The sequence below is a fragment of the Elephantulus edwardii genome, unplaced genomic scaffold (assembly GCF_000299155.1).
Source record: "Elephantulus edwardii isolate Elephantulus edwardi_28Jun2011 unplaced genomic scaffold, EleEdw1.0 scaffold00555, whole genome shotgun sequence".
Taxonomy (NCBI): domain Eukaryota; kingdom Metazoa; phylum Chordata; class Mammalia; order Macroscelidea; family Macroscelididae; genus Elephantulus; species Elephantulus edwardii.
In genome coordinates, this window is record NW_006400305.1 from 60702 (window position 1) to 70134 (window position 9433).

Genomic DNA, 9433 nt, shown 5'->3' on the forward strand with positions numbered 1-9433 from the left:
TGTGATTGTTGTTGTTGTTGTTGTTGTTATGTGCTCCTCGAGTCCCTTGCGACTCATAGCGACCCTATGTACAACAGCCCTAAACTCTGCTCTATACTGTGCAAATCACACTGCCCCTTATACACCCATCCCAATTACCCCAGTCACTGACTCAATCCACGTCATAGAAGGTCTTCCCCTCCTGTGCTGTCCCTCCACCCGCCCAAGCATGATGTCCCTCTCTAAGGACCTCTCCCTCCTTACAACACATTCAAAGTATGCCAGACAAAGCCCCAGAATCCTTGCCCCCCACGGTGGTCACGCAAGTCCCCAGGGCCAGGATCAGGATGGAACTGCCCACGCTGAACCTGAAGGTGATACTGCTGGTTCACTGGCTGCTGACTACCTGGGGCGGCATCACATTCTCAGAAAGCTATGTCTGGGCAAATTACACCATTCTGGCCTTGGGAGTATGGGCTATTGCTCAGAGGGACTCCATCGACGCCATAAGCATGTTTCTCGGTGGCTTGGTGGTCACCATCTTCCTGGACATCATCAATATTAGCATCTTCTACCCTCTGGTAGTCTCCACCTACTCGGCCCGCTTTGGGGCTGGCATGGCCATCCTCAGCCTGCTGCTCGAGCCTTTCTCCTGCTGCTTCATCTACCAAATGTACCAGGAGTGGGGGGCGAGCTCCTGCTCCATGTCGGTTTCCTGGGACCCTCGTCCTCACGGGAACGTGGTGCATACCAGACGATTGACGAACAGGAAGTGCCCAGCGACCCCTTTGCAGGTCCAGAAAGCAGGAATCAGATGGTATTGAATCATGGGTATTGAAGTCAAGCCCATTCCTCCTGGCCCTACTTGGGCTGCCATCACCTTCTTCAAGCCATACAGGCCTGCCTTGGGATGCCCATGACCACCGTTTCTGGGACCTCAGACAGATACGTCTTCCTGTTCCCTGCCTCAGGAGCTGCCTAAAGCAAGTGCCTGGATAGGCCCGGAGCCTCTAGGCACCCTACCCTGTACACACGTTTACCCCAAATTCCCAAGCCTTGCCTCCCCTGCAGTGGTCCCGAGGCTGGAAGCCATAGTCTCTGTCACATCTCCTGCCCCTTAGCTGCCCTAACTGGGCCTCAGACAAGCCATGCTCAAGCCTGGCAGCGTCAGGTCCCAGGAGCCGAGCAGTGTAGGGATGAGGCACCAGTGTTTCTGACTGCCTGGTCACGTGGTGCCTGGGATCCTCAGGCTGGAGGCAAGGGTGTCTGTAGTATCAGGTATGGCCACAGCCACAGCCCCCAGCTGCCTTCTGTGCATTAAAGTGTGGTGAATCTTGTTAAAAAAAAACAGAATCAAAAAGGAAGGAAAAAGAAGAAAGACTAAGAATAATGTGGGACAACATCAAGAGAGATAACATGATATAATTGGAATTTTGGAACAGGAAGAAGCAAGTGAAGGCAGTGAGAAAGTTTTGTAAGGACTCTAAAAGAAGATATTCCAGGCATAATGAAGAATGAGAGAATATATACAAAAGAAGTTAATTATAAGAGTGAACTATATAGAATATATATATATATATATATATAACTATATAGAATAGACCCTAAAAGGAAAACCCCGAGGCATATCATAATCAAATTTGCCAGAACCAAAGATAAGGAGAGAATTCTGAAAATAGCTATGAAGAAACAAAGATTAACCTATAAGTGAGAGCATGTAAGATTGTCAATTTCTCAGCAGAAACCATGTGAGCAAGAACACAGTAGAATGACATATATCAAACACTCAAAGAATACAATTGTCAACCAAGAATACTGCATCCAGCAATATGATGGAGAGATCAAGATATTCTCAGAAAAGCAAAACCTAAAACAGTTTGTAAAAACAAGATCAGAGGAACATCTATCTCTGGACTGGAAATGATGATATTGTTAATACTTCTAGCCTTAAGCTTAAAAGATTATAATGTTCAAAATTATTTGTTATACATTTGCTTAAATTTGTCCCTCTTTTAACAACTGGGATCTAGAGGGAAGAGAAAAGACCAGAAAATGGCCAAAATTATTGGGGCAGCTATTGCTGCCAGTTTAGGGCCTGTGTCAGGAAAAGGAAGTCTTACTCATATACAGTGCCACCCAAAGGTAATAAAGGAGGTCAGAATTGCTTCCACTGTGGAAAGCTGGGCCACTTCAGTAGACAGTGTGACAGACGAGAGCCACAGATAGGCAAGGGAGTAGAGAGGAAGCTCCCACTCACTTGCTTTAAGTGTGGCTCTGAAGGACACTTGGCCAAGGTGGCCCACATCAGGTCCTCATGGCAGACAGGACTGACAGGCCCCAGCTCCCAGCTGGAAACAAAGGAGGACGCTTCAACGATTTAGAGCCTCCCAGAAGAGCCGTGGGTGAGCATTAACATTACTGGTAAGTATATTCATTTTCTCCTGGACACAGAGCCTACTATTTGGTCCTAAAAGCTTTCTGAGGTCCCAAATCTTCTCACTATATCTTAGCTGTTGGAATGGACGGAAAACCTCATAAGCAATTCCTTACTTCACCTCTACCTTACATGCTAACTTCCAAGTTGTAAAACAACCCAGTGGTAGATGGAATTTGCTCCAGGACTTAAGAAGCATAAATGACATAGCTGAGCCTCTTCATCTTGTGGTTCCTAACCTCTACACTATAATAGACAAAGTGCTAGTCTATAGGCCTTTTATTGTAAGAACCACCTTCCCTCTGTAACTTGACTTGTGCCACTATTAGAACCGCTACTCAGAATATTATTGCTTTTTAATTTTTTACTCATGTGCTTTTAACTTCTTAGTTAAATTTGTGTCTTCTAGGCTGCAACACTTCCATGATACATCTTCAAAGATATGAACATGTACGGCTAAGTACAACTGATAACAGTGCATCTAAATTTCAAAATCAATCTCCATAATAGTCTAGGTGTTTCCTACTGCCAAAGGGGCCCTTTAGAGTAGTGAGAGAAGATCTTCACCCTGAAACTCACAGCGTCCCTCTTCAGCAGGAAGTAGCTAAGAGAATATGCCATCCCCTTTTCCTTATGAATCAGGGTGAAGTCTCTCTCAGGGAGGAGTGATAGGGAATGGCAAAGGACACAGTCACAAAGGAGAGTAATCAGAGCTAGCTTTGACAAGCACTGGGGCAATTGGACAATTAAAACAGACATTCGGGGTGGGGGGAAGAAGAACGCACTGGGGAGGAGGGTAGAGAAAACAGTGCAACAATGAATGAATGAAAACCCAAAATCTCTGTAAATGTTCATTCAAACAGAGTTACAGGATATCTTGAGGGAAGTACTTTTTACAGAGAGTCCATGAAGAGTAGGATAGATCAAAGTAATCAGAAACTAAATGATTGCCATAAAACCTTACATCTCAATACTCACACAGAGTGGGAATGATTTTGAATACACCAGTGATGAGAAACAGAATAGCAGATTGGATATAAAAAAAAATCCATCAATATGCTGGCTATAAGAGACAAAGCTGAATATAAAGATAAAGAAATACTAAAAATAAAAGGATGGAAAAAATATACCAAGCAATTGGCAGCCAAAACAAAAAACAAACAGACAAAAAAGAAAAAAACAAACAAAAAACTGAAGCAGGAGTAATGATATTAATCTTTGATAAAATAGATTTCAGAATAAAGCTTTCACAAAGGCAATTAAGGTCACTATACTACCAGAAATACAAGCTGTGTTTAGAAGAGTCTGTGGCACTAGAGACATTATCATGAGTGTCAGATGGATCTTGCCAGAAAGCAAAGAATACCAGAGGGATAGCTATATGTGTTCCATCAACTATTCAAAGATATTTGATTGTGTGGATAACAACAAATTGTGGTTAACTTTGAGGAGAATGGGAATCCCAGAACACTGGATTGTACTTATGCAAAACCTAGACTTGGACCAGGAAGCAGTCCTCAGAACAGAACATGGAAATGATGCATGGTTCAAAAATCAGGAAAGGAGTGTGTCAGGAATGCATCCTATCTCCATACCTTTTCAAACTATAGGCAGAACAGACCATTTGGGAAACTGGGCTTTATGAGGAGAACTGGAAGAAGACTCATCAACAGCCTATGTTATGCAGATGACACAACCTTGCTTGCTTCAATTGAGGAGGATCTGAAGCTCTTGCTGCAGAAGGTCAAGGACTGTAATCTTCAGTATAGATTGAAGCTCAACACCAAGAAGACAGAGATTCTCACCACTGGGCCAATTGGCAGCATCATAATGGATGTAGAAGATAATGAGGTTGTTAACAGTTACAGCTTGCTCAGCTCCACAATCAACACCCATCAGCAATGAGTAAATAAAAAGATGAATTACATTAGATAAATCTGCTGTCAGGAACCTCTCTGAGAAGCAAAAATGTCAGTCTAGAGACTAAAGTGCGTCTGATCAAGGCCATGCTCTTTGCAACTATTTGCTATGCATCAGAGAGCTGGATATGATTAACGATGACAGAAGAAGAATTAATGCCTTTGAGTTGTGGTGCTGGAGAAGAGTCTTGAACATACTATAGACCACCAAGAAAACAAATAGGTTTGTCTTGGAGAGGGTGAAACCAAGTTTCTCTTTGGAGGGTAGGGTTTTGAAGTTCTGTCTCACTTACTTTGGGCACGGGGCCAGGAGGGACCAATCCTTGGAGAAGGACATCATGCTAAGAAGGGTGTAGGGACAGCGTAAAAGGGGAAGACCCCGGATAAGAGGTATTGATACAGTAACTAGGACAATGTGGATAAGAGTAAGGCATCAGTAAGTCTGTCTCATGACAGGCTTCAGAGCTGTTGTACACAGTGTCGCTATGAGTCACAAGTGACTCAGTGGCACATAACAATAGCAGCATATAGTGCTTAAAGGGTCAATAGAACAAGAGGACATAACAGTAATAAATACTTATGCATCAAATGATAGAGCTGCAAAATACACAAAGCAAATGTTAACAGAACTGAAAAAGAAATAGACAACCCTACAAATATAGTAGAAGATTTCAGTACACCACTGTCAAGAAAAGATAAAAATACAAAAAAGAAACTCAACAGAGATACTGAAGAATTAAATCACACAATAAACCAATTTGGTCTGATGCATATATACAGGCTAACGTATTCCACAAAAACACAGTATACCTTTTTCTTAAATGTGCATGGAACATTTTCCAGAATAGATGACATTTTTGGTCAAAAAGTAGACATTCATAAATTTAAAAATCTATAAACAATACAAAGCATCTTCTCAAATCACAATAGTAAAAATTAATAACAAGATAATAAAGGAGGGAAGAAAACCCAAAACATACGTACAGAAGCAGAACAACACCTGACTTGAACAGGAGTGGACAATAGAAGAAATAAAAAGTGTGTTTAAACAAATGACAACGAAAACACAACTTACCAAAAACCCTGGGAAACAGCCAAAGCAATAATTAGAAGACAATTTCTAGTAATAAGCAAACATATCAAAGTGGGGGAGAAAGGATAATTGATTCTTTAACCCACCATCTCCAAAAAATTGAAAAAGATGGCAGGAAAATGTAATGCCCACTAAACACACACACACACACACACACACACACACACACACACACACACACAAAGTTATCACAGAAATAAATTAAATAGAAAACAGAAAAACCATAGAAACCATCAACAAGAGCAGAAGACGGTTCTTTGAAATGGTCAATAAAATTGACTAGCCACTAGCAAAGCAAACAAAGGAAGACAGAAAAGACAAAAATCTGAACAAGAGATAAAAAGGGCAATGTCACAACAGAGCCAACTACATTAAAAAGGTTAGCAATGGAATATTATGAAAAACAATATTAAAGAATTTATGAAAACCTAGAGCAAATGGAAAAAAAAATCTTAAAAACCCACAACCAACTACACTGACACAGACCAAAGTAGAACAATAGACCCATTAAAAAGAAGACATTGAACAGGTAGTAAAACAACTTACAACAACAACAACAAAAAACACCTCTGGACCAGATGGTTTCACTAGTGAATCTTATTAAACATTCAGAAAAGAATTGTCACCAAGTTTAGATAAATTATTTTAGAAAGTTGAAAAAGATGCAATTCTCCCAGACTAATTCTATGACCCACACATGTCCTTAATAGCAAAGTCAGATAAAGACACCACCAAAATAGAAAACCATAGGCCAATATGTCTCATGAACATAAATGAAAAAAAAAAATCCTCAATAAAACTTTGGTCAGTAAAATCCACCAAATTAATCATTCACTATGACTAAGTGGGATTCATAACAGGTATGTAACAATGGTTCAACATTAAAAAAAAAAACCAAAAAACCAATCAGTGTATTTCATCATATTAACAAAGCGAAGAACAAAAACCACATGATCCTATCCATTGATGCAGCAAAGGCCTTTGTTAAAATCCTACACAATTTCCTAATTAAAACACTCAACAAAATAGAAATAGAGGGAAATTTCCTCAACATAGTAACATATATTTACACAGAACCAAGAACTAGCATCGTTCTCAAGGCAGAGAGATTAAAGGCTCCCTCTGAGAGCAGGAACTAGGCAAGGATGCCTATTATCTCATCTCCTATTCAATATTGTATTGGAAGACTTCGTGACAGCAATAAAACAAAAGAAGGAAATAATAGGTATCCAAATTGACAAAGAGGAGGTAAAATTATCTCTATATGCAGATGATATGATAGTATCTTTAGAAAACCCTAGAGACTCAGTGAGAAAACTACTGGACATAGTCAACCAATTTGGCAAAGTGGCAGGATAAAAGGTCAACATTAAAAAATGATCAGCGTTTCTCTACAGTGACAAAAAGAATACAGAAATGGAGCAAAAGAAAACAATACTCACCACATTAACTAACCATGAGATTAAATAGTTGGGAGTAAATTTAACTAGAAATAAAATGACAAAATATTACTACAAGAAATAAAAAGAGACCTGGAGAAATGGAAGAATATACTATGCATGTAGATAAAAAAGACTCACTATTATTAAAATATAAATTGTGCAAAAGTTAATCTATAATTTCAATACAATCGCAATATAAATATCCTTTCCTTTCTTCAACAAGATGGAAAAGGCGATTTCCAATTTCATCTGGGATGGAAAGAGACCCCAAATAAGAACAATACTCCTGGAAAAGAGAAACAAGGTAGGAGGCATCTCATTCCCTGACCTCAAATCCTACTACACAGCTGTGGTGGTTAAGATAGCATGGTATTGGTAAAGTGGCAGACAGATGTATCAGAGAAATAGATTTGAAGATCCAGAAATCAGCTCATCGACTTATGGTCAACAGATTTTTGACAAGGAGACAAAATCAGTAAAGTGGGCAAATGAATACCTTTTTAACAAATGATGTTGGCAAAATTGGAAAGCTATCTGTGGAAAACTCAAGAAAAACCTATGCCTCAAACCATACATAAAAACGAGCTCAAAATGGATCAAGAACCAAGGAGTAAAATCAAGGACTATAAACTTCATCACAGAAACGTTTAGAAGAACTCTAGAAGCCCTAATCCACAATAGGAACAGTCTTCCACGCATTTGAAAACCTAAAAACAGGAGAGAATGAAATAGATGGAAGGGATCTTCTAAGAATCATGTCTGCATTCACATCAAGTAACTTCTCTAACATGATAAAAAGGAAAGCCCACAGACTGGGAAAAATATCTGAAAAGAATGGGAATCCCAGAACACTTGATCGTGCTAATATGAAACCTATACTTGGACCAAGAGGCAGTCGTCAGAACAGAGCAAGGAAACACTGCATGGTTCAAAATTGGGAAGGGCGTATGCCAGGGATGTGTCCTGTCTCCATACCTTTTCAACCTGTATGCAGAACAGAATATCTGGGAGGCTGGGCTCTATGAGGAGAAGTGTGGTGTCAGGATTGGTGGAAGATTCATCAACAATCTGCGTTATGCAGATGACACACCCTGCTTGCTGAAACTGAGGAAGACCTGAAGTGCTTGCTGCAGAGGGTCAAGGACTGCAGCCTCCAATATGGATTGAGGCTCAACGTCAAGAAGACAAAGATTCTCACCACTGGACCAATTGGCAGCATCAGGATGGATGGTGAAGAGACTAAGATTGTACACAGCTTTAGTTTGCTTGGCTCCACAGTCAACACTCTTGTCACCAGTAGCCAGGAAATTAAAAGGCATATTGCCATGGGAAAGTCTGCTGTTAGAGACCTCTCGAAAATACTGAAGAGCAATGGTTTCTCTCTGGGGACTAAGGTGCAGCTAATACAGGTCATGGTCTTTGCTATCACTTGTTATGCATCAGAGAGTTAGTGACTAATGAGGATAGAAGAATTGATGCCTTTGAGCTGTGGTGCTGGAGAAGAGTACTGAGAGTACCATGGACTGCTGGGAAAGCAAACAGATTCATCCTGGAAAGGGTTAAACCGGGCTGCTCCCTGGAGGCAAGGATTCTGAGGCTCCATCTAACATAGTTTGGACGTGTTGTAAGGAGGGACCGGTCCTTGGAGAGGAACATCATGCTTGGTAGGGTGGAGGATCAGCGCAGGAGGGAAAGGCTCTCTATGAGGTGGATTGATTCAGTGACTGGGGTAATTGGGATGGGTGTATCGGAGACAGTGTGATTGGCACAGGACAGAGCAGAGTTTAGGGCTGTTGTACATAGGGTCGCTCTGAGTCGCAAGTGACTCGACAGCACATAACGACAATAATAAGGGGCTCTTATGTAAAATTTATAGAATACTCTAGCACCTCAACAAGAAAAAGTTAAATAACCCAATAGCACAATGGGCACAGGATATGAAGAGCCACCTTCCCAAAGAAAACATTCAGATGGCAAACAAACAAATGAAAAAAGTGTTCAAAACCCCTAGCTATCAGATAGATGAAAATCAAAACAACTGTGAGTTATCATCTCAGCCCAGTAAGAAAAGCAAGGCTCAACAGAGCAACAAACAACAAATGCTGGTAAGGTTGTGGAGCTATTGGAACGCTTATTCACTGCTGGTTGTTGTAGTCATGTGCCATCGAGTTTAGTACAACTCATAGCAGACTGAGGAACAAAAGATCTGATCCCTGGCCTATCCTGCATCATCCTCACATTTCCGGACACATGAGTCCACTGCAGCAGTCACCTAATCAATCTACCTAGTTGAAGATTTTCTTCTTCTTTGCCGACCCTCCATCCTTCCCAGCATCATGTCCTTCTCCAAAGAATAATCCCTTCTAGCAACATGCCCAAAGTACGTGAGGTGAAGCCTCATTCTTGCCTCCAAAAAGCACTCTGGTTGCACTGTCTCCAAGACAATATCTGTTTGTTCTCTTCACTATCCATGGGATATTCAGGGCTCTTCCCCAACACGACAGTTCAAAGGCGTCAATTTTTTTATTTTTATTTTTTTCTCTTTTTTAAAAAATAATTTTAGTGA

The 9433-nt window shown here is 40.7% G+C and overlaps 1 pseudogene; it reads left to right on the top strand.

Moving 5' to 3' along the window:
* The first annotated feature begins 326 nt into the window (after window positions 1-326).
* Window positions 327-817, top strand: LOC102846120 (annotated as a pseudogene).
* Window positions 818-9433: the final 8616 nt, after the last annotated feature.